The sequence below is a fragment of the Scyliorhinus canicula genome, chromosome 5 (assembly GCF_902713615.1).
Source record: "Scyliorhinus canicula chromosome 5, sScyCan1.1, whole genome shotgun sequence".
Lineage (NCBI taxonomy): Eukaryota > Metazoa > Chordata > Chondrichthyes > Carcharhiniformes > Scyliorhinidae > Scyliorhinus > Scyliorhinus canicula.
The window spans coordinates 21,688,653-21,715,381 of NC_052150.1; the positions used below are offsets into that span (position 1 = coordinate 21,688,653).

General features: G+C 41.4%; 1 protein-coding gene across 2 annotated transcripts in view; it reads left to right on the forward strand.

The window, feature by feature from the left end:
* The window catches only part of exoc2 (exocyst complex component 2), a 273,825-nt gene that overhangs the window by 229,435 nt on the left and 17,661 nt on the right, over nucleotides 1-26,729 (forward strand). The gene's annotated exons all lie outside the window — the stretch shown is intronic.

Sequence of the window (26,729 nt, forward strand, 5' to 3'; positions counted from 1 at the left end):
ATTCTGCAGCTGTGAAAACTGATATTTGAAATTTCAGTAAAACGTCTACCTTTAATTAATTTATTATATCTCCTTCCATGTACCACATTGGAACAGGAAGTTGACACCCACTCTCTCCATAGGCGCGAGCGTGGTGCTGCTGACTTTATCATTATGTGCCCCTTGTCTATCGAATTCTCATGCCATTTGCCACTTTGCTTGCTGCCGCTTTGCTCACTGTCCCACTTCCCTCTTTGTTGTTGTCATTCTGCCCGCGGTCCCAGTTGCTGATTCACTCACCATCCCACTCTCCATTCGCTCACCGTACCACTTGCCACTTTGCTTGCTGCCATTTCACATACCGTACCATTTGCTGCTTCGCTCACTGCCCCACTCAATGCTATATGCAGGATCTCAACACTTCAATAAAAAAAACTTGTACTTTCAACATTATCAAAGTTTTAAACAAACTGTGCTTTCTAGTGTTACAATTAGTTCAATCGCAAAGTTCCTTGATGTAGGCAGTTACCTGCGGCATTGCCGACAGTGACGTCACAAGCTCATTGACTCCGTTTGCAAGGAGTGCAAGCCCTGCAATTGCCTTGGCAGCAAGCCCAGCCTGATTAATTTTACTGCACTATATTGAAAGGTAGTGCACAAAGAATTAGTGCGCAAGAAATTATTTAATAAGTTACTGCACTTTCATGTGAAGTACCTTTGTGATTTGTATGATATCACTGAAGATGTATAACCTGGAATTTACTGCAGTTTAGACCTCATTACCAGACGAGCATTTATGATTTACTGTAGATTACCCTGTTAATTGATGCAGATATTAATTAAAATTAAAGCAATTTTGTTAACCCCTTTAAAATGGTGGACTGAGAGATGTAAGCACGTATCAAGCATACATTCACTATTATGGCAGCAGTCATCTCAATGTTGTACGTTTGTTGTGTGCGTCATGATTACTTTTGTGGAATCTAATGTTTACAAGACATGTTATAAATGTAATATTTCAGAGGCTAAAAATAACTATTTGATTCTTCCAGTTGACATTGACCTGCATTTCTGGATCAACCACACCGGGCAAACATCACACCAAATGCATCCGTATCTCCACCTCACAATAGAGAGGGTTTAAATGCTTCACGGCTCAGTTTCTTGCCCAAGCATTCCATTTCCTGCCTCTTTATTTACTCTAGGCAACCTTTGAAAAAGCAGCCATAAAATGCTAATCCCACAATTTCATATTCAGAGCTACAACACTGCAAGATGGTCCCTTCTCTTTGGCGGGCTCTTGGTAAAAAGCCTAATTCAGGATTAGAACTCTTGCAGCCATTAGGAAATGATCCTGAGGAAATATTGAGCAAACACACAGGAGCAGTTCTGTAGCCAAACACCAGGCTCAGAAAATACAGCCCCATAACTGTATTATTGAATGCTTTGAGTTTAATATAAATTTTGTTTTACCAGTCTGTAGCAACAAATTCTATTTTGGCCCATCCTTATTACGTGGGTAGAGAAGAAAAACAGAACGTTTGCCAAATCTCAATGCAGATAACCTAACTTTGAAGACTATCATACTCCATGGGTAGAAATATTTTGCCAGTAGGTTTATTTGGGTCTGTTGTTATTGTTACAACTGGCTGGTGTCGGCAATGGCTCTGTCGGTAACACTCTCTTCAAGTCAGAAAGTTCCAGGTTCCACCCACTCCAAGGCTTGAAGACAAAGGTCAAGGTTGACATTCTATCGAGTTGCCAAGTGAGCATCTTTCAAATGAAATGTTGAACTGAAGCCACATTTTTCAGCTGTACCTAAAGGTTCCCTATCACTATTTCAGATGAAGAACAGAGGAATTGTCCCTAGTATTTGGCGAGTATTTATTCCTCAATCAACATAACTAAAAACATGATTGTCTGGTCATTCTCATGTTACTGTTTGTGGGAGCTTGTACCACATTTCCTACATTGCAGCAGTGACTACACTCAGAGGTACTTTGTTGGTTAGAATGGGATTTGGGACATCCAGTGGTCATAAAAGGCGCTATTCTGTGTTTCTGACATTTTATTTTGTGGAATAAACACATTTTATGAAGTAGACTAAATATAATGTATCAGGAAAATGGATATGGTAGCCCTCTGGTTAGAACTGTCGCTTCACAGCGCCAGGGACCTGGGTTCGATTCACTGTCGGAGTCTGCACGTTCTCCAAGTGTCTGCGTGGATTTCTTACGGGTGCTCCCGCAAGTCCTGAAAGACGTGTTTGTTAGGTGAATTGGACATTCTGAATTCTCCCTCAGTGTACCCGAACAGACGCCAGAGTGTGGCGACTAGGGGCTTTTCACTAACTTCATTGCAGTGTTAATGTAAGCCTACTTGTGACACTAATAAAGATTATTATTATAAAAGGGCCTAATACGGTCATTTTACCTCGCTAACCCTGCCCCGGCGTGGAGATTTGTTCACCGAAAAGATATTGAGAATTTGAGCATTGTTCCGTAACTTTCCAACCATTGTTTTCACTGGGAAGAAGTCTTGGGCTAGCTACACCCAAATTCCTGCTGCATGTTCCATGCCCAGTTTGTGAATTTTTAAAGGTACCTGTTATGCATTATATTCCCCTAACAATTAGAGAGACTTAAGTAAGATTTGTTCAGTTGCAATTGTAGTCGACTGTGGACACAGTGTGGATTTTTCTTCCGTGGCATGTCTTGCTAGAAATCAAATTTTCTTGGATTTTAACTTTCATAGGGTTAAAAAGAATCATATTTACGTATGGATGTAACCAATTAAAATTGTGTAGCAGGAAAAGCAATAGCCCAACATTTGTTATTTTTAATCCATAAATAAACAATGTTCATCTCTTCTGAGTAGTTGAGAAGATATTTTTGCACAAGATATCTACAGTTCATTGTATGTTAAATAATACCTATCAATTTTAATTATTTTGTTGGCAAGTAAAATTAATGTAACATGATGCTTTTTCTAGGGTATCTTAAACGAATCTTTGCTTCCTAGAACTTGTGCATTTCATCTCTGCATGATGGCTGTAATTTGTTTTTGGCTGCCATCTGAAATGTTACCGTGAATAGAATTCTGTATAACTTTGTACATCGATTCCGAAAGAGGAAATTACTGGAATAGTGAATCAATTAGCAGTGCGTGGGAGTCTATTTACAGTAATCTGGTGACCATAACCACTTACAAAAGATGCTTTGCATTGGTTTATAAGTGTCCTCTAGTGGTAATATGTGAAAATACATTTTCAGAAAACAAGCTATCTGACAGTTATGATTGTGCAGGACCTTGGTGAGATAATAACTTTGAGAGTTTTTTTTTAAAATTTAAAGTACCCAATTTTTTTTTTCTAATTAAGGGGCAATTTTAGTGTGGTCGATCCACCTACCCTGCACATCTTTGTGTTGTTGGGGTGAGGCCCACGCAGAAACAGAGAGAATGTGCAAACTCTACATGGCACAGTGACCCGGGGCCAGGATTGAATCGATGCTGAGAGACAGCGGTGCTAACCACTGTGCTTCTGTGCTGCCTACTTTGAGAGATTTGAAAAGATCTTTCTGCAAGTAACGATTATCAGTTTATGGTTTTTCTCTCAATTTCACTATTTCCTATGTTTGGTTATTGAGGTGTAAAAAAAAAAATTGCAACTGTTTAGAATGCCACTAAGTTTCAGAGAGCTCCAATCAATAAACAACTATCATGTTCTTGTCATAACTTTACAGACCTCTGACTAAGATCTGAATAATGAAAATATTTTAATATGTTTTGGATAACACTAATACTAGTTTTGCACTGTGCCCTCTCACACAAACATAGTAAGTTTGTGGCTCTGATGTAATCCATTCTGCCCATCATGTAACTGCGAGCTGAAAAAAAACTGTGTGCAATCTTGCCTCACAGCAAAAAATCTCAAGTCCTGGAGTCCTAAATTTCATCTGCACCCACAGTTGTGGCCTAACTAGTGACTTTGTTCTGGCAAAAGCTTCCTTCACTTACATTTGAACCTTGGCTAATAAAGGAAAGTATCCCAGGTGCTTTCTTAACCACTTTACCTGCCTGTCCTGTTATTTTCAAGGATCTGTGGACATGCACTCTACATTTCTCTGTACCCATCATTGACTGTGTAGAATCATAGAACTCCTTCAGTGCAGAAGGAGACCATTTGGCCCATCGAGTCTGCACCGACCCACTGAAAGAACACGCTACTTAGGCTCACTCCCCCACCCTATCCCTGTTGCCATTCCCTTGCCTTTTTGTTCCTCCCCAGTGGACTACCTGAAACGTCTTTACATTGAGTTCAATTTACCATTTTCTTTCCCACCTGACTGTTCCATTTCTATTTTCAGCAGCCTTCAGCTTTCTTCTGCGATATCAACCACGTGTTTAATTTTAGTATTATCTTCATAGTTGGTAATTATGCCATATATATTTAAGTCTAAATCATTGATATATGCTATGAACACCAAGAGACCTGGTACTGAACCCTGGTCACCCCACTGGCAACAGACTTCCAGTCGTAAGAACATATGTCAACTATTTCTTCCTGCTAGTCGGCCAATTTTGTAATACCACCTTCCCTTGCATCACTTTCCTGACCAATCTGCCCTGTGGGACATGGTCAAAAGTCTTGCTAGGATTCATGTAGAAACTTCAACTCTGCAACCTTCATTGATCCGCTCGTTACCTCCTCAAAATTCAATCAGGTTAGTCAGACGTGACCTCAGATTTAAAAAAAAATCCATGCTGTCATTGATTAATCCATGGCTTTCTAAATGACAATTAATAGTTTCCTCAAATTTTTATTCCAATATTTGCTCATCAGGGAGACTTCCTCCAAGTAACTGGTCTCTCTCATTCTTAGTTTCAAACATCTAACCGCATTGTAACCGTTCCAGCTTCAGAGAACAAATTTTAAAAACCATCTTGTTTCTTGACGATTGCTGAATCTGTTTTGCAGTCCTTTTTTTTTTGTTTGTTCAAACACACAATTACAAAGCTGAGATGTTCACCCTTCAAACTAGTTCTGAATATCTATCTGGCTTACTGAGTGGTCCTGTCACACTCAACAGTTGAATATTTCAAAATTGGATTTTAGATGATACCCAAAGCCTTTCACCCCTAGTCATTTTGAGAAAATTTATAAAACAAGGGGGCAGGAAATGCTGGGAAATCTGACATTAAATGATGCATAAGCAGTACTCGCCATTAATCTTTGCAAAAAAAAAAAATTGATTTCTGCAGTAAAAGAGATGCACCATGAGTTCAAATTCCTATGCAAGTTGCTGGACAATTTGGCAGAAATGCATTTGCCATTGTCAAACATAATAAAGGCCCTTTATAATAATGTGAGGCTCCCCAGTGATGATGACCATGAAATTGGCAAATTTATAACATTCTTTCAAATTATTCTTGCCACAGCCATTTAGTGCTAAGTATGCTTTGGAGGGAGTGGTTATTGATGCAATTCATAGCCCTGGCATGACGTGCAGCATAGAAAAGCCAGAAACTGACCCATGAAGCTGTGCAGTCTCGCTCCAGCCGGTGGTTGAGGTTCTAACTGTATTGACAGTAGCATTCTGCCAGCCTTGTCAACACACCCATTACTGTCAGCAAACAATTTTTAATTTAAACAAAATTTAGACATTAAGACACTTGGGATGTATAAACATCAGATGTGAGGCACTAAAAAGAAGTTCCCTTTAATTGCTTAATAAATGCTATTCTGTTTCAAACATGTAAAAAATGTTTCAGATTTATCTATTAAATGTATTGCCATCCTTTATCACCAATAATCGTTTTGTTCGAAGTTTTAGCCTTGCCCCAGTTAGAAGATGGAGATCTGCTTTTGAATATGATTGGAGACAAATTAATGTTTAATTTCAACAAAGACTGATATATGCATTTCAGATCTTGGCTCCGAAACTTCTGCTTTTTAATTATGGGATTCGACTTCCACATTCATACTTTTTAAGAAAAACATCAATTTGCATAGTCCGTATTGGGAATTTTAGGGTGGTGCAGAGAGAGATAGAAGAAAAAAATTATCCTAACAGCTGCTAAACTGAAATCAACAAAAATTGTGCATTCTGTAGCATTGGTGTTGCTCCAGTGTTATACTAAGTCAGAAAGGTTCTTTTAGATTTTGCTTTGTTCTTTGTTTCTCACAAATCCACTTGTAACAAAACAGGACAAATCATTAAAACCCAATGACTGTGCTTCTTTTACGTTTAGTTATTAAAATAGAATTAAAATTGAATTACAAGCGAGTCACTGAATGGTAATTTGTCACAATAATATTAACATTAATATTAATATCTCCCCGTGCAAGCGGTAAACTAGCTCTGAGATTCCATCACAGTTTTCCTGAAGTTGACGACTGGGAAATAGCTGTACTCTTAAATTATTGACGGTGTATGTTAATTACATTTTTTGTGCAGCTTCTTTTTCTTTTTTCTTCCATTGAAACCTAGTATTACCATATTCAAAAATGAAAATTGCGGATACAACTTTATAACAAGATGCTGAAACAATCCCGTAATACTTAGGGAGCAAGGATTGCTGGATATGCAGCTAAGATTTGGAATTTTGATTTACAAATGTAACACTACTTTGAGCTGCAATGATCAACCATCTTCACATTTGTCGGGATATTTTATCAAAATAATACACTTAGACCTATGCAATTTTTAATCTTACAGAATTAGATTGTGTTGAAACAAATGCATTTTAGTGACACTATAATGGCACGTTAATAAATAGACAGGCATTAGGATCATTAGAACTTTTATCCTGTATAAATGAATGTTTAACAAAACAATTTAAAGAAAGAAAAGTGTATGTTTTTCAGATATAAATGAGCTTGAATTTGAAATCATTTTTCTCTACAATTCACACTAGCAAAATAGGGCAAGCATACATAGAAACATACATAGGAAATAGAAGGTGGAGGCCATTCGGCCCTTCAAGCCTGCTCCACCGTTTATTATGATCATGGCTGATCATCCAATTCAATGCCCTTACCCCCCCACCCCCCCATATCCCTTTGGTCCAAAGAGCTATAACTAATTCCTCCTTGAAATCACACAACATTTTAGCCTCAACTACTTTCTGTGGTGAATTCCACAGATTCACCACTCTATGGGTGAAGAAGTTTCTCCTCACCTCAGTCCTAAAAGGGTGTAACCTTTGTTCTCAAAATGTGATCCTTAGTTCTGGACTCCCCCACTTGCAGGGACATTCTTTATGAATCTACCCTGTCTAATCCTGATAGAATTTTATAAATTTCAGTCCTCGCCCACTATTCTGAACTCTAATGAATATAATCCTAACAGATTTCATCGCTCCTCATATGACAGTCCCGCCATCCCAAGAATCAGCCTGGTAAACCTTTGCTGCACTCCCTCTATAGAAAGAATATCCTTCCTTGGATAAGTACACCAAAATTGCACATAATATTCCAGGTGTGGCCAACACCCTGTATAATTACAGTAAACTTCCCTATTCCTATACTCTCATCCTCTTGCTATGAAGGCTAACGTACCATTTGCCTACAGCGCACTTACTTTCAGCGACTGATGCAACAGGGCACCAAAGTCTCGCTGAGTATCCACCTATCTCAATTTACACTCATTCCAGTAATAATCTGTTTTCCTAATAATCTATTTTTGCTACCGAAGTGGATACCAGCATAATTATCTATATTCTACCACATCTGCCATGCATATACCCACTCTCAGCCTGTCTGAATCATGCTGAAGCATCTCTGCATCCTCCTCACAGCTCACCCTCCCACTCATCTTTGCATCATCTGCAAATTTTGAGCTAATAAACTTATTTCCCTCATCCAAATCATTAATATATAATGTGAACAGTTGGGGTCCCAGCACTAAACCCTGTGGTACCCCACTAGTCTCTGTCTGCCAATCGGAAAAGGCCCATTTATTCCAACTCTTTGCTTCCTGTCTGCTAACCAGTTTTCTACCCATCTCAAGACACTACCCGCAATTCCATGCTCTAACTTTACATAGTAATCTGCTATGTGAGACGTTGTTGAAGGCCTTCTGAAAGTCTAAATTAGCCACATCCACTTGTTCTCCCTGGTCAACTCTACTAGTACTAGGAACTCATGTGTTTTAAATCAAAGATTGGTAAAATAATTTTCCATTAAAAGATTAGTTTTACTTGTGTCAACAACAATATATACCTGGGACGAAGAAACCAAGAAACTGTTATTTACCCATTAATTGATTGCATAAACACTATTGTTGGGTTAAGTGAAGGAAAAAATGCAATACAGGAAAACAGCCCTGGTTATATCAGTCTTATTAAGGAATATATTTAATTAGGGATAAAACAAATGGGTTAAGTTGGGTCCACCCACTTTTACCAAATTGATTTCTAGACGATCTGTTTTATTTCATTTGAGTTTTTTTTATCACATAGAACAGAGAACATAGAACAGTACAACACAGAACAGGCCCTTCGGCCCTCGATGTTGTGCCGAGCATTGTCCGAAACCAAGGTCAAGCTATTCCACTCCCTGTCATTCTGGTGTGCTCCATTTGCCTATCCAATAACCGCTTGAAAGTTCCTAAGTGTCCATGAATTCACCATTGTAATGAAGAAAACATCAGAAAGGCTTACATTTCAAGAATAGTTTTACAAAAACATTTTCCACATTTGATATAAATTGACTATAAATTACAGAGCCAAATAGAATAATAGAATCCCTACAGCGCAGAAGGGGACCATTCGGCCAATTGAGTCTGCACCAAGCCTCTGAACCCCCACCCATGCTGCATATCTTTGAACACTAAGGGACAATTTGGAATGCTTGTCCACTCAAGCTGCACATCTTTGAACTACGAAAAACGAAAGTTACAGGCCTGCAAAACACAAGTTCCTAAACCCTTCTGAATAGCCCACTCCCATAAATATCCCACCAATACTCCTTTAAATCTTTTTACACTACCTGCCTCTTTGAACAGAAATATATACTTATCCCTGCTAAAATTTAGCAATGCTTGTGCTAAGCTTTGTACCCATTGCCACCTGCTTAATAGAGCATGTGCAATATTCTCTCAGGTCTTCATTTAGCCTGAAATATGTAGATCCCTGCCTATTATGAAAGCAATATACAGAGTACTTGTAAAGAAAGAAAGAGACTTGTTTTTTTTAGGGAACAGTCTGGTGCAAAACCACAACAATTTCAAAAGTGCCATGATACATTTCCCACAGCATGTAACCATCTGTATCTTCTGCCATGGTTCTGAATAGCTAATGTTTCCACATTGTCATGGTAGCATCACATGAGGTTTGCTTCTCGTGACCTTCTAGTGTCACAATTCTGTACATAACCTTACTGGTTCTCATCAGTGAATAACTGCAGCTTTTCAAAAAAGCCCATTGTGTAACTTTGGCAGGTTCTTAAAAGCACCAGGTTAGGCAGCTTGTTTAAAAATAGAAAATTTCAATCCGTTGCATTCGCACTTTATTTTGAAAAATGTGTTTAATGCTTTAATAGTGCTTAATACTGACAAAATATATATTTGCTACAATCAGCATTTTAACTTTCTCTAAGAGAAAAGCTGTCCAAATAATAAAGCAAAAACTACAAACAATATTTACTTACCATATCAATTTGCACTGATGTTTGTTATAGCCAAGCTGCATATCCTTCCATATGCTTCATATCCCTTGAATTCAAGCTTTCCACAGAAGAGCATTTGCCCAAGAGGAAATGTGTTGATTTCACTAGACCAACATGACCTTTAGTAGATTATTGATTTCCATCGTATACGTGTAAGCCTCATGGGCTTTCAAAATGTAATGCAGCTATATGGAAAACCCATGAGGAAGTTTAAAAATTGTCTGGTTATGTCTGCATGATCTAATGGTAGCTTACTCAATAACTTGTTTTACAGAACTGCAAGTGGATAATGAGCCTGAAAAGCATCATTGTTAAATGAATCTTTCTATTAATGATCTGATCAGTTTTACCACCCCTTGTAGTATTCATACGACATGTGTTCTCCTGAAAATTCCCTTGCTGCTGGGAAAATTGGGTGGTGGCATATTGTCATTTAAAACTTTCTCGAATGGGATGAGTAATTGTTGATCAATTGGAGATTCCCCACCACAGGTCCTCCCATACTAAGAGGGTATAGTCTTATCTGCTTGTGTTAAATAACAGAAATTTAAAAGAAAATGATAAGGACCCTGAAACAGTAACATTGGAAACTAACTTATGAACACAATACTGATATACATTTTCAGGCCAGAATTAGTTCTGTTTGGGCACCATAAGACCCAAGGCATCCATAACATGAGCTTCAGGCCGAGACAAAATAATACAAGCAAATTAAAGACATCTGTTGAGACTCCACTGGCAGCTCACACTTTGACAGCATTCGATTTTAGACAGCCTGTCTTGCTGGCAGTATTACCTGATCTACAATTATGGACAAGAGGAATTGAAACCAAACAAATTAACTTGATATTAAAGCAAGTGGGAAAACATATAAACCTAATTTGAATGGTCTTTGTATTTTCTTACTGAGAAAGAAAAAATATTGCAAAACGTATGGTTTTTTTTTTAACCAACTTTTCAACACATCATTGTGAAACCAGCTCCAAAATTGGATTTCTTGAAGGTCCCTCATGAATTAGAATATTTAAATTTTTTTTTTTTTAGGATTTAAGGATTGCGATTCATTTGTATTGCATTAGAGCAACTACAGGTTGAGCATCTCTTATCCGAAATTCCAAAATCCCCACTTTTTTTTCGGGTGCCGTCGTGATGTCACGAGTCCCCATGCGATGCGCAGTTCCCAACGCACGCCGCACATACACAGTTCCCAACGTACCGCAAGTGCACATTATATTCCGAAATCCAAAAAATTCCATAATCCGATAGACACTCGGCTCCAAGCATTTTGGATAATGGATACTCAACCTGTATTATATTCCTCTGGTTTCACAACAGTTTCATTTTGTTCTGTGTGATACAGTTCTTCGGTTGCGATCATTTCAATATCACTGCTAAATTAAGCAATCAAACTCAGATTTCGGGGAAGGAAAATGCTCCTGCTCTTCAAGAGATTTTAATCTCACTCCATGTCATGTGTGCTGCAGATAGCCCTCCTCTCAAAGTTCTCTGTGTGCAAGTTCTTTGCTACTTTTATGTTGTTCTATTGATAGGGGATCTTTTATTTTAAAACATATTTTATTTGTCACCATAATAATTTGTGCAATGGAAGCTGTTGTAGTATCCCAGTCACTATAAACTGCTGTTCAGTTGTCAGTTGCCTTAAATATACAGCTGACTCTTCATATTTTCAGTGTTTTAGTTCAGAACGCTGTTTAGTGCAAATCCTGGACACTTAGAGCATTTACAGAAATATGACCTGCCAGCTTATAGTTATAGATCTTGTGACCTGTTAAATTAGATAGGGGAGCCAAAATAATGTCATCAATAGAGTGTTGAAAAGGAATTTGTCATTGCCGCACGTGTTCTAGGAATCATCAAATCATATATTTTCATGCTCCTCTTCACCCTCCGCAATGATCTGGTAGATGTCATAATAAGCAATGGTTTTCTTCTGTTGTCAGTGCCCTCTAAAGAATTATCAACTCCGTCGTGTCAACGCTCTTGCCTCTTGAATATGAAGATCATCGGTTCAATCTCGCCCTTTCCAGAATTTTGGCTAACATTCAGTGCCAGACAGAGAGCGTTGCATAATCAGAATTAGCATTACACAGCTGGAGGTTCCAGCTGCCTACCCCAAGGGTTACAAAAGGTTCCGAGGCACAATTCAAAGAAGAGTAGAGTTATTCTCTATCTTGGCCAATATAACACCTTTAATGTCACAGATGAGAAATTATCTGCTCAGTCGTCTAATCTAGCACCCTTAGGATCTTGCTGTGTGCAAATTGACTGCCAATTATTGCATTATATAAGGAATTCATTTGCACATCTTGAGTGCATGAAATACACTTACCTACTCAACTATTGTGGGGCTTATGTTTGTTCTTAAATTTGTTAACAACTTCAAATGGTGTCTATCACAATTTGGCAACATGCAGTTGTGACGTAGTTTAGAACCGAATACAACACAATATTTTTAATGTCCTTTGAGCTTCACTTTTGCATTCTCACGAGGGTCATAAACCTATCACAGCATCCTATTAATAGGCAGGTTGGAAAGGCTGCTGTTACGTGTTTCTGCAGTATCTGAAAGTCTACAGAAGGAGGTCATTTGGCCCATCAGGTCTGCACCAGCCCTTGGAAAGAGCACCCTACCCAAGTCCACTCCTCCACCCTATCCCCATAACCCATTAACCCCACCCAATCTTTTTGGACACTAGGGGCAATTTAGCATGGCCAATCCACTTAACCTGCACGTCTTTGGACTGTGGGAGGAAACCCACGCACACACGAGGAGAACTTGCAGACTCCGAACAGACAGCGACCCAAGCCGGGAATGGAACCCTGGAGCTGTGAAGCAACTGTGCTACCCATTGTATTACCGTGCTGTCCTTAAATTTTGTTGCTGAAAGTTTTGTGCAGTTCATAGTAAACTTGTAAAAGAGGGATAGAACATAGAACAGTACAGCACAGAACAGGCCCTTCGGCCCTCGATGTTGTGCCGAGCAATGATCACCCTACTCAAGCCCACGTATCCACCCTATACCAGTAACCCAACAACCCCCATTAACCTTATTTTTAGGACACTAAGGGCAATTTAGCCTGGCCAATCCACCTAACCCGCACATCTTTGGACTGTGGGAGGAAACCGGAGCACCCGGAGGAAACCCACGCACACACGGGGAGGATGTGCATTGTAGGGATTCTATTCTGTGATTCATTGCAAATTATGACTGGAGTCTTTGGATAGTTCACCTTGTGAAGTAATATTAATAGCATGTTTTGTTCAGAATATATAATCTAGCATTTTAAATAATTAATGTATTGAGGGTGCTTTATAGGGTTAGATAGAGTAGATACCTAAAACTGGTTTCTCTTGTGGGAAAAGCAAGACTGAGGGGTATAATTTTATCATCACAGTCTGGCCATTTAGGAAGGAAGCCAGGAGACATCTTTTCTCAGAGATTTTTTTCCCCAAAAGTTCAAGCGCACTGGGAAAATAAGAGCTTTCAAGACCAAGACCAATATATTGTTGTTTGGGATGTGGAACTCAGGTGGATAAATAGAGATCTGGTTCGGATTAGCCATGATTAGCAGGGAAAGGTGGGATCAGGCTATTGAGTTGGATGATCAGCCATGGTCATAATGAATGGCGGATCAGGCTTGAAGGACCGAATGGCCTCCTCCCGCTCCTATTTTCCATGTTTCTATGAACTAATTGAATGGTGGTACTGGTTCAAAGGCCTGTTCCCATGTAGGAGCGTGTCATTAGGTCAAATGATGTAACTCTCACTGTTGAGGTCAGATCAGTTGTACAAAATATATTTTTGACATGTAAATGAGTGCATGATGAACAGCAGGAAAGTTCTACAAGAAGACATGTTGGATTACCCAAAAACTAGTTTCTAATATCTCTTCATTTGCATAGTTATGAAAAGAGAATGGTTATTCTGTTTTCCTATGAGCCTTGACAAAATTTCATGGCCGGGATTCTCCAAGCCCGCGTCGGAGAATTGGCAGGGGCGCGGGAAATTCCCGCCACGCTGCTCTGACGCTGGGACGCCGACTCTCTGGTGACCACAGAATCGGCGGCAATCGCGCCCGCGCGGTTGCCACGGCACCGGTCGGGGGCCGCTGAAATAGGCCCCCGCAGTGATACTCTGCGAGCCACCGGCCAAACTGCTGCTGGCGTGGTTTACATCTGGTACCACCCGGCGGGAGCTCAGACCTGCGGGAGCCCAGATCCGCAGCCGCGATGGCGGTCCTGGTGAGGGCTGAGGGGAATCTGACTCCGGAGGGTGGGCCTCAGCAGTGGCCTGGCCCGTGATCGGGAGCCACCGATTGGCAGGCCATCGCAATATGGGGGGGGCCTACCTTACTCCGCGTGGGCCCGCTGTGTGGCTCCGCCATGTCGGCGGCACCCACGCCGAGGTGGGCCGCCGCGCACATGCACGGCCATGCGGTCTGGACAGCAGGGCCACGCCACGCCAGGGCTCTGCTAGCCCCCTGGAAAAAGGAGAATCACCCAGACATTCGAGGCAAAGTCTGGAGTGATTCTCGCCCGTTTTCCAGCATGTGTGTGTCTTTGCTCTCAAAAGGGAGAATTCTGGCCCATATCTTCTGAGTCATCAGAGTTCCTTAAGATGGTTGATTCTAGCACTTAGGGCTTCAAGCTGGAAATAAAGATTCTCCGAACTGGACTTCAACAGTTCAGATGATCTAGATAATTTAGGTGTTCCGAGGTTGCACATAATGTTGACGCAAGTCTGCTTTTATTTGAGATTTTGAGTGCAGATCTGGATGGCACACGCAATTAGAATATTTTCCTATGCTGTGCTGGATATGTGGAGCAGGCTTTCAGCATTAATAGATATGGATCTTTGGGCTAATCCCTGCAAAGAATAATTGGATGAATTTGTGTGCGAAAGAAAGAACCATTCACCGAAGTATCAAATTCTCAGTGCTGGTGACATCAAGGAAGGGAAAGACACTTGCCAAGACTTGTTGGAGTTGGCTAGATTTTCAGAGTTATGCTCGCGTATGTCTGGGGCTTAGTGAAAATGTATGCAAAACTTTTCAACAGCATATATAAATGGGGGAGGGGAAGAATCTATGTTGTGGTAGTTGTACATGATTTTTGGAAGCAATTAACTTGATGGGCTGAATGGCCAAAAACCCTTTGCTCATTCTGCACCTTGTAATGCTCCAAAGTGTCTAATTTAAATCAGCAACACTATTGGCAGCACCTTCAGAGTTCGATCAAAATTTGTCATTTTCAAGAAGGAGCCGTGTGTACATTGAGTTGGACTCCAGTGCATGGTATCAGAAATTGGGTTAATATCACCACGCCACCGAATTTCCAATATTAGGGGAGATGCCTGTGGAGAAACCTCGTAAAGAGCAAACACTTGCTGCACCGTTCATTTACACTTGTGTGCCCTTGTCAGCAGAAGCTTAGTCGGAGGTTGACCTCCCTCTCAACTACATTAGATCCATGAATGATGGAAAGACAAATTGTGGAATAGAAATCTTTGAAAGTATTAAACACATTGAGGATTCTCCTTTAACTTCCTTTGCTGTTTCAGGCTGATAAATTCACAGAGCCAGTCTAATGATGTGAACGTTGTAACCAAATTCTGGAGCACATGTGCAGTATTATAGATAATGCAGGATGAAAAAGACTGATTGAGGTGAGGTTCACAGTCTAAAAAAGATCTCCATATTTGTAAGTCCGTATTAACATTCGCATTTTATTTTACAAAACACCGATCATCATCCCGGAAGGATATGTAGAGCGTGTCAACCAAAGAATGTATGATCCATGCTTGGTTGAGCTTTTAACAATAACTAATTGAATCTATGGGCACTTGAGTTCAAGCAACACCAAAACTGTTGGTCTTGTAATAATTCTAGGAATTATTGATTGTACTCTGATTTGTGTCTGCCCAGTTCCCCCTCATTCAGTGCAAAAGGTGCTTTCTCTGCAGGCACTTTACCTATTATGTTTTTGATTGTCAGCTCAAGTATCATGAGGGAGCCTCCAGGACCAAAATATTTCTTGAGCATCAACACGTTGTTGACATTTCCGCCCACCATTCAGAATGGAGTTGTCACAAGACAACTTAAAATACAAATGAACAGCCAGTGCCTTGCAACATGGCTAAACAGCCAGAAAATGTCAACTGTTTCAGGAGATTCAGCAGATTGCGTTATCTCCGGCTAAATGGTTAAAGACTCTGCTGTAGAGCCTCCTGTGGTTTTCCTCATGAAGGCATGTTATGGGAGATCAGCCGTAGGAGTTGAAAGGATAGGCAGGGTGGAGGGAAACCACAAACAATAGCTCAACGATGGAAAATATTTGGCACATGTACTGAAATCGTTTGGCCCATGGGAAGGCTAGGTAAAGATAAAAATTAGAAGACTTTTCAAAGGCTGGTGATTGATGGGGAAGGAGAGAAGGTACCTGGTGTAAAACCTGAAAAAGGGTTACGCTAGCATTTTTATTATTAAATGATATGGCTAGCTCTTATCATCTGTGGTCAAACTGTTTCTCTATCACTAGTGTAGCTGCTCTACGAAGTTATGTGGATACAGATGTTGGTGCAGGTTCTGCAGACCAACCACTTTGTTTTATCACCTTTCTGAATTTCCAATTTCTGATTTCCATATAGATCTGCAAATGTGATTATAGCAGATTATTTTCAGTCGAATAAGATAATAAATAGATAGAAATAAATCCATGCAATAATAAAATGGCTTATCATGTTGAATTGCTTTTAATACTTCACTTGGACTGTGATGACTATTGTGGAGGTAAGCACGGTAACATTATTCTAAACTGCGTAATGGGCTTACACCTGTACCTCGCATACAATGAGCCTTTTGGAAAAAAAACTATTCTCGTCATATATGTGTTGCTGGCTTGGTCAGCATTTGTTACCCATTCCTAATTACCCTTGAGAAAGTGATGGAGAGCTGTCTTGAACCACTGCAGTCCATGTGGTGTAGCTACCCCACTGTGCTAGTTGGTTGTGGATGGGCTACCAATCAAGCAGGCTGCTTTAACCTGGATGGTGTCAAGCTTCTTGAGTGTTGTAGGAGCTGCACTCATTCAAATAAGTAATAGGTATTCCATCACACTTTTTATGCTTTGTAGATGGTAAACAGGCTTTGGGGAGTCGGGAGGTGTGTTACTCACCGCAGATTCCTCGGCTCGGATCTTCTCTTGAAGCCACAGTATTTATATGACTCGTCCAGTTAGGTTTCTGGTCAATGGTAACCCCTGGATATTGATCATTGGGGATTCAGTGATGGTAATACCATTCACTGTCATGGGGCGATGGTTAGATTCTCTCTAGCACTTTTGCCGCACAAATGTTACCTGCCACTTGTCAGCCCTGCCTGGAAATTGTCAAAGTCTTGCTGCATTTGGACATGGACTGCTTCAGTATCTGAGGAGTCACGAATGGTGCTGAACATTGTGCAATGATCAGTAAACATCCCCACTTCTCACCTTATGATGGAAAGAAGGTCATTGTTGAAGCAGCTGAAGATGGTTGGGCCCAGGACACCATGATTGACCTCGAACAGCCATAACCACCTTCCTTTGTGCCAGGTATGACTCCAACCAGTGAATGGTTTTCGACCTTTTCTCATTGACTCCAGTTTTGCTAGGACTCCTTGATACCACACTCTGTCAAATGCTGCCTTGATGTCAAGGGCAGTCATTCTCACCTCACCTCTGGCATTCAGTTCTTTTGTCCAAGTTTGAACCAAGTCTGTAATGAGGTCAGGAGCAGAGTGACCCTGGTGGAACCCAAACTGAGCACCAGTTATTGCTGAGCAAGTGCCAGTTGATAGCAATGTTGATGACCCCTTTCATCACTTTACTCAGTATGTTGAAGATGACTTGCTTTCTGATTATGATAATTAAGGAGGAATGCAAAACAGGATACTAGGAGAGCTTCCTATTCTTCTTTGTAAAGTGCCATGGAATATTTTATTGACCAAGTTAATGAGTAAGCCTGGCCACTGTTTAACATTTCATCAGATAGACTTTACCTCCAACATGAAGCATTCCCTCAAAACTGCACTAATGTGTCATCTTAGATATGTGCTCAAGTCATGGCATGAGACTTGAGCAAACCGTTTTCCACTCCAAAGCAAGGGTGCTGCAGAGTAAAGCCAGCACTTCTAATTCGATTTCACCAACATGTATGGGGCTGGGTTAGCACAGTGGGCTAAACAGCTGGTTTGTAATGCAGAACAAGGCCAGCAGCGCAGGTTCAATTCAGGTACCGACCTCCCCGAATGTGGCGACAAGGGGCTTTTCACAGTAACTTCATTGAAGCCTACTTGTGACAATAAGTTGTTGTTATTATTATTATTATGTCCAATTTATTTGTCAGTAAACCAGGAAACTTACTTAGTTTTTTTTTTCCTTGTCACTTTTGGTCTCATCATCCAATTCCCAGGTCAGTGACCTCAAAGGATCTTTCAGGTTTTCTATCTCAGTGGTTTTGTACCTTTTAAAGAGCAATTTTCATTGATCCAAATTTTGCTATGTGTAGATGACAGCCACCTGATCCAGCCAGTTGTGTGGCCACAAAATGAGCGGCAGCAGGAGATGAAGTGTTGTGTAGGCGTGTAAATTGAATCAAGTTGCTTGAAAGTGGGGAGAATTCATTGGAGCTTTATTTTTAGATATTTGCATAACCCCAGGAACCTCTCTCAACTCCCACAGAGAGATCACCAGGTCCCAAAATGAAAATCACGTCTGTAGTTGCTTATGATTCTATGAATGCTGTGTTTTATGCTCAAAAGGTCAGGAAGGTAATTTGAACTTTAAAAAAAAAAGATAAATAGCCTTTTTTCACTGATTATGTATCTTGTTAGATTTTGAATTACGGCAATCAGCCCACTTTAGGAATCTTTCTCCCTGTTCACCTTTTCTTTCATACCCCTCACTTAAAAATCCTTTGACAACCCAAACAAGTTTCATGTATTAATCATTCCATCATGCTTCCTTTACATTTCATCTTTTGTTGAGGCAGTGGGCTAGTGTGTTACTGGATGTTGTGGGGTGTTATGACCCCTTGTTACTGTAAATGTAGACGTTAGGGAAGGCTTCAGATTGACTTGGTTTATTCATTGGGTTTGTGATCTTTAACACAAGTATTACTATGTCCAAAGGGAATTTCCAGGCAATGGCTTGATTCGTTTGTTGCACACGTGTGATATAAAAGATAGTGTGTTACTAAGCGTTTTTTAATGTATGTGTGGGTGGGGACACTTTCTCTGGTGCCTACATAGTAAAATGTCAGTTTCCTCATAGCAGATAAGAGATGGGTGACATTTTTATTTTAAAAAAATCTTTTGTTGTTATTGAGGTTGTGTGCACCGTATTTCAGGCTATTTTTGGTCTTGTTTTTTTCCTCCCTTTTCTTGAATATCTTTGAATCACATACTAAACTGGATCAAGAAAGCAGGAGCCAACCTGCTTCATGGGTTTCAGTCAGCCTCGAGTTGGCTGTAAGGAATTAATTACATAAGTGTCACAGAATTCAGGAATGTCTCTGGACTGGCACCTGTTAGGGGATTTATGACCATTCCAGAGCTTAGTGGGCGAAATTTTCCCAAAAAATGACTAAGTGCCAGTTTGCGCGGGAAACCGTTGAGAATCCCGCCGGCTGTTCTAGCGCAATTCTCCTAGCAATTCTTCCACATTTAGTCATTTATGTGGAGCCTGGAGAGGTTTCTGCTGGGAAAGAGATGTGTAGGACCTTCAAGACACCAGCCAGGCCAGTTCCTTGGAGGTCAGGGCGCCCTTTATAAAGGGCACCCCAATCTTCAGACAACCTTACAACACCCCACCCCCACTCACCGGCATCAGGCCACTGTCCCCACTCCCCTCACCATTGCTGATACCAGAAACTCCCCCCCACCACCACCAAGTGAACAACACCCTGCTGTGAGGTCGCCGAGGGCCACCCTTCATGCTCTTCCCCCCCCCACCCCCTCAATTTCATGGCATGTCCCCTCCTCGGGCCCTGCCCCCTGGCAGTGCCTCTTGGAAGGTTGGCACTGCCCTTTCCTGTCTCTGACATCCATGGGCTCCAGTGGCCTCTGCGAATCCTCTGGCATGGTTATCATGTTTGGTCTCCGTTGATGGAAATGAGTAGTGATTCCTGCCAGCTTGTGCCAGATGGGATGGTGAATCCCGAGAGCCGGAAAACTGGTTAAAACCCAGAAATGCAAATTCAAATAAGTTTTGATACTCATTTAAATTTGCAAGTCTGGTTCACGCCCAGCCAGGGCATGAACCGTGGGCCAGGCACATTTTGCCCCCTTTGGCGTCCAATGTGAGCCCTAGTGGGAGGTGCGCCAGGCGCAACGCGAGAGGAGAATCGCCTCCTATTGTTCCGATTTACCACGTCACCATGCAGCCTGTAAGTATATTCCATTCTGTCTAATATCTACCTCGCTTTGTTTTTCTTCCCTGTTTTAAAAAAAAACATTATCCTTGACCCCTGTACAATTTTTCTTCTTGGAAATTGAACAGGATACATACTTCCAATGTATTTGTACCCAACAGTTCGGAGGAGAAAGTTTTAATATGGTGGGGGGAGTGGTCAGGTGGTCCGGGATGTTGGAAGCAAGTAAGGATGTGCAGCCAGGGCAGGTGCAGTTGGGAGGTCCCATGGGGGTTGGAGGTGTGTAATGGAAGGGTGGGGGAAGTCTGGGTTCCCATGGGACAGATGGTGTGTGGAGTGAGTCCCATGAGGGGGTGGAGGGTTTAGTGGATTTTTTATTTAAACTGCATTTTGGAACTTCCTGGACAATTGCTGTGCAAGTCTTACCTGGGAAATTCTGGCTGTGCTGGAGGTTCAGCAACACATCTTTAGGACTCTCCGAGATTCACTGCCTTGCAGCTTCGAAGATACAGGCCAATATTATTGAAAAAAATCATTTAGCTGAATTAACCATTGGCAATTAATTTAACATTTGCGCATCAAAGCTTTAGCAGTTTATTGAGCTATTAACTGTTGCTAGGTTAAACACCATTATGAAATCATTGATTAGTCACTTATGGATGTGTTATGTGGATAACTCGAAGGATGTGGAAATGGAAAATGTTTATGTGACAAATCAAATTCCATTTGATTTCAAATTAAAATTGAATCACCATGAGTATAAAAGAAGACATGCATTTTGGTGTACTTGTGCTATGTTAGTGTCATGAGATTGAAGTTTCCTTTGCAATTTTCCATTGATTTGTGATCCGAACCATGAAAATGGCTCAGATTTCACTGTTGGCAGCAAAGATAAGTCACCCACTGCTGACCTTGAAGAAGGCTGCCCACAAAGGTATCACAACCTATGTTGTGAGTTTTCCTTTTTCTTAGTTTCGATCTGGTGCCCAAGTCCACTGGCTCATCCAAGAGCAGTGATTTGCCAATTACATTGAAATATTCTCACGCACTGCAAACCAGAGAGTAAAATGCACTGATTGTCATGCACGTTTTGATAAATCTTACAGAGAGCAAAATAAATGATTGGAAAATACACATTAGAAATTGAAATGTCACTAACCAGCTTAAAAATAAACTTGGGTTCTCTCATCAGAATGGGAAGAAATTACATTGCAAAAATGTTAAATTACTTTTCCAGGGCAAGAGAAGTTCTTCAGCGGCTGTTACTTACGTTGTTCAGAAACATTGTTGCATTGCATTAACAGAGCATAAACGTTTTAGGATTTTTATTTAAAACAGTAATATTACAGTGTGAAAAGGGAAGTTCTCATTAGTTCAGTAACTTCAACTTGATTGCAGTCTGCAGGAATTTCATCAATATACCTCACAGAGAAACAAAGAATCACTAATAACTTCTGCATTTCCACATTTAACTGTGCACGTACAGACTTCAGAGTTGCTGTCGATTTGAAAGCAATAATAACTTAATGGTGATGGTTTTGCTGTCATTACTACTGCAAGACTGGACCTATGATCTTAAGAGCAGTCAACATGCTTCTCTGAGAACATGGAATAGGGAAAATGAGAGGACAAGTTATGGGCAGTACGGTGGCATTGTGGATAGCACAATTGCTTCACAGCTCCAGGGTCCCAGGTTCGATTCCGGCTTGGGTCACTGTGCGGAGTCTACACCTCCTCCCCGTGTGCATGGGTTTCCTCCGGTTTCCCCCCACAGTCCAAAGATGTGCAGGTTAGGTGGATTGGCCATGATAAATTGCCCTTAGTGTCCAAAATTGCCCCTAGTGTTGGGTGGGGTTACTGGGTTATGGGGATAGGGTGGAGGTGTTGACCTTGGGTAGGGTGCTCTTTCCAAGAGCCGGTGCAGACTCGAAGGGCCGAATGGCCTCCTTCTGCACTGTACATTCTATGAAAATTTTATAAAGTTAGTTCAAGTAATTAGTACTGCACCTAGTGGCGTTTAGAAGGAATAGGCTTTATTTTGTAATACTAACACTGTACAGTTAATCTAAATACTGAAACCACAGTGTTAAATAAACTTAAATACATCTGACTATTGAACCCTACGTCACATATCACCGAATTGCACCTTGGTTTCTTCACCTACTTATGTAGTACCTTCCTTCGAAGCAACATAGTAGACAGTGAGGAGTATAGTAACCACTTTTAAGGAGAACAAGGCCAGATTATAGGCTGGCAGATGAAATGATACATTTTGATAGGAGGAATGTGGAGAGGCAACATGAGCCGATTGACACTCATTTTGTTCTTTCGTGAAATGTGGGTGTCATTGGCAAGGGCAACATTTGTTGTCCATCCCTAATTGCCCTTAAATAGAGTCGCCTAATGGACTATTTCGCAGGTCACTTAAGAATTAACCGTATTGCCGTGGGTCTAGAGTCACATACAGACCAGACCAGGGTAAGGATAGCAGATTCCCTTTTCTAAAGGACATAAGTGAACTATGTGGGTTTTTATGACGATGGTTTCATGGTCAGCTTTATATTCCAAATTTTGAAGTTAAATTATACCAGATGCCATTGGGAGTTTGAACTTGTGTCCCCAGCCTGAGCTTGAGCTCCTGGATTTGTAGTCCAGTGACAATGTTAAAGAGGATCCGTGAACTGAGAGGCCTGGGGGTTTACATACACAAATCTTTTAAAATCAAGACAAATTGAGAAGCATGTTTTTTTTTAAGCATATAGGATTCTTGGTATTTTGGGCAAAGACATAGAATAAAACAAAAATAAGTTTTTACAGTGCTAAACCGTTATGAAATAGTGATTAGAGCTCAACTGAAGTAGTGTGTCCAATTCAGGGTGCCAAACTTATCAAGACCTGGGGAAGGGTGCAGAACAGATTTGTTCGAATGATGCAAGGGATGTGGATCTTATAATCTCCAGAGAGACTGGAGAAGCTGATCTTCTAGAGCAGGCAAGGTTATGGAAGATTTTGTTAGAGTAAATAATGAGTCATTGTTTCCAGTAGCAGCAAGGTCAGTAAACAGGTCACGGATTTAAGGACAAAAGAACCAGAGGGGAGATGAGGATTTTTAATATTTGTTCTTGTGATGTGGTTGTCACTTGTTAGGCCAACACTTATTGCCCAACTTAAATTGTCGTTGAGAATGAGAATCATCACCTTTTGAAACACAACTGAGTGGCTTACATTGTTTTTCAGAAGGCCTGGGGGCAAACCACTTTGCTGTAGGTCTGGAGTCACATGTAGAACATAGAACATACAGTGCAGAAGGAGGCCATTCGGCCCATCAAGTTGGCACCGACCCACTTAAGCCCTCACTTTCACCCTATCCCCGTAACCCAATAACCCCTCCTAACCTTTTTGGACACTAAGGGCAATTTAGTATGACCATTACACCTAACCTGCACGTCTTTGGACTGTGGGAGGAAACCGGAGCACCCGGAGGAAACCCACGCAAACACGGGGAGAACGTGCAGACTCCGAGCAGACAGTGACCCAGCAGGGACCCTGGCACTGTGAAGCCACAGTGCTAGCCACTTGTGCTACCATGCGGCCCATGCTACCATGTAGACCAGACTGGGTAAAGATGGCAGATTTCTTCCACTAAAGGACATTAGTGAACAAGATGGCTTTTATGACAATCCAGTAGTTTCGTCGTCAGCATGAATGAGACTACAGGTAGCACAGTGGTTAACACTGCTGCCTCACAGCACCAGGGACCAAGGTTCATTTCCGACCTTCGGTGACTATCTTGTGGTGTTTGCACATTCTCCCCTTGTCTGCGTGGGCCTCCGAGTGCTCTGGTTTCCTCCCACAGTTCAAAGATGTGCAGGTTTAGTGGATTGGTCATGATAAATTGACCCTTAGGTTGGGTTACAGGATTAGGGTGGGAGATTGGGCCTGGGTCGGGTGGTTGTTTGAAGGGGCGGTGCAGACTTGATGGGACGAATGGCCTCCTGCACTGTCGTTTGCAAGTTGTTACAATCTGGAAAGGGCAATTAAACAACAACAGCTTGTATTTCTATACACCTTTTGTTAATTGTATCAATTGTGTTTAAGTACATACAGTTGGAGGAAATTAATTGGATGATTACTTGAGCACATATAAAGAGACACTTACTGACACAAGTGTTGAGTGGCATCAGTATGTTGAATCCGCGATAAGGAGAACACATAGACGATAGTAGAAATTTACAAACAAGGTTTATTTCGATACAATTCCAATACTGCTGTACTCCCCTAAGGGTCTCCTTACCCAATCTGCAACCAAGCAGGGTTTATTGTGCAGCTGTGGCGCTCCTTGTTAAAGAGAAGCCCCGCCCCCTGTTAAAGGGGAAGTTCATATTCCGCGGAGGTATGGGAAATCTGATCCTGGAACCTCCATTGAGGTTAGAACACAGTAGCTATCTACCTGTAATGTTTCACCCTGAATAAATCTATCCAAAGACTGGTTTGGATTCTTCCTTCACCAACTGGCTACCAGGAGTATAACACCATTAACATAATAAAACCTCCACAAATCTTGACACCGAGCCACATGAAGAGTTATTAGGGCAGACGACCAAAGTTTTGGTCAAGGAATGCCTGAAAGAGAAAAGCAGTAGCAGTATAGTAGGGAATTCCAAAGTTTGAGACCTTGGCAGCTGAAGACACAGTCACAGTGATGGAGTGAATAATATTGGGGATGCACGTGATGCTAGAATATCAGAGTGCAGATCTTTGAGGTTTTTAAAGCTGGAGGAGATTACAACAATAGGGAGGGCCAGGCTCTGGAGAGATTTGAAATCCTGGATGATAATGTTAAGATTAAATTGTTACTTTCCTTGGAGCCATTGTAGGTCAGCAAGCACAAGAATGATGGAGAAACAAGACTTTCCAGAAAGTTAGGTCATGGATGGCCTTGAGTTTTCTGATCATAGAATTTACAGTGCAGAAGGAGGCCATTCAGCCCATAGAGTCTGCACCGGCTCTTGGAAAGAGCACCCTACCCAAGGTCAACACCTCCACCCTATCCCCATAACCCAGTAACCCCACCCAACACTAAGGGCAATTTTGGACACTATGGGCAATTTATCATGGCCAATCCACCTAACCTGCACATCTTTGGACTGTGGGAGGAAACCGGAACACCCGGAGGAAACCCACGCATACACGGGGAGGATGTGCAGACTCCGCACAGACAGTGACTCAAGCCGGAATCGAACCTCGAACCCTGGAGCTGTGAAGCGATTGTGCTATCCACAATGCTACCGTGCTGCCCTAGGAGGCGGGCCAGGAGTGCATTTGAGCAGTTAAACCTGGAGATAATAAAGGCATGGATCAGGATTTCAAGAGCAGATGAGCTGAGGTGGGTCAGAGATGGCCGTGCTACAAAAGTAGAACAAGGTGGTCATACTGATAACATGACTGGTCAGAGGCGTACCTCGGGATCAAATAAGACACCAAGGTTGTTGACAGTCTGGTTCAGCCTACGATGGTTGCCAGGAATGGAGCGAATGAAATGTGGGGTGCAGACTGAAAAAATAGCTTCAGTCTTCTCTATTTGGTTGGAGGATATTTCTGCTTTTCTAGTACTGGATGTTGGCCTGGTAGACTGAAGGGGTCGAGAGTGAGTTTGAGCTTGGTGCTGTCAACATACATGCGGAAATTGACACACTGTTTTCAGATGATGTGGCTGAGCATGAAAAATATGAGGGACCTCGGACTGATCTTTAGGGGACACCAGAGTTAATGGAGAAGAAGCTGTTGATGGTAATTCTCTAGCTATCCTTAAGTACATAAAACTAGAACCAGACAACTGCCATCTGCCCAGACCAGAAGATCACATGATGCGGAAAAATATGGTGCCCAGCCCGCCAAGTGGATACATCCGTGCACGGGCACGAACCTCAATCCTCCAGTGGGGGGGGTTATAGCATCGGAAGCGATCCCCGCCTGGTGCTGATCCTGTTTTCTTCACGGAGCTGGATTCTCCGCCTCACCAGGAACTCTGCTACCAGCAACGGGCGGTGGAGAATTCAGCCCTAAATGTCCCCGTCACATCAACTACGTGAACTTCTCAGCCTGAGATTGAATAACACTGAAGAAAAACATACTGGACAGTAAATGCTGTTTTGAGGAAATTACTTAATATCTCAGATGTGTTAAAATAACTGATACCAGGGACTTTCTGGGTTTTTAAATCTTCTGGTCAGCAGTTTTTGAAATGTTACTGTAATCCTTTCCAAAGTCTTATAAATAATGCATCAGTGATTGCAGTCTGCAATAGTCCTAGAATATCTCATGCTTCCATCACTATGTTCCGGCTTTGTGTCTCATTGAGATCTGATGTGGGTCAAAATACTGCTACAGAAGAAAGATAGCATCAAACTCAATTATTCCGATCCCAGAGCAGACCCCAACAGTGGCTGGGATACTGGACCAAAACCCCAATATTTTAATTTACTTTGTAAGATTGTGCAGAAAGAACAATTCGCTCCTGGAGTGATTGCATGAAAAATGGGACTTTCGTATTTTAAAATAAAATTTTGTTATGAATACAATATTGAACTCTTTAACTTCACACTGAAAAGAGCAGCTTATATTTACCCCTTAACTACTACTACTCCTCA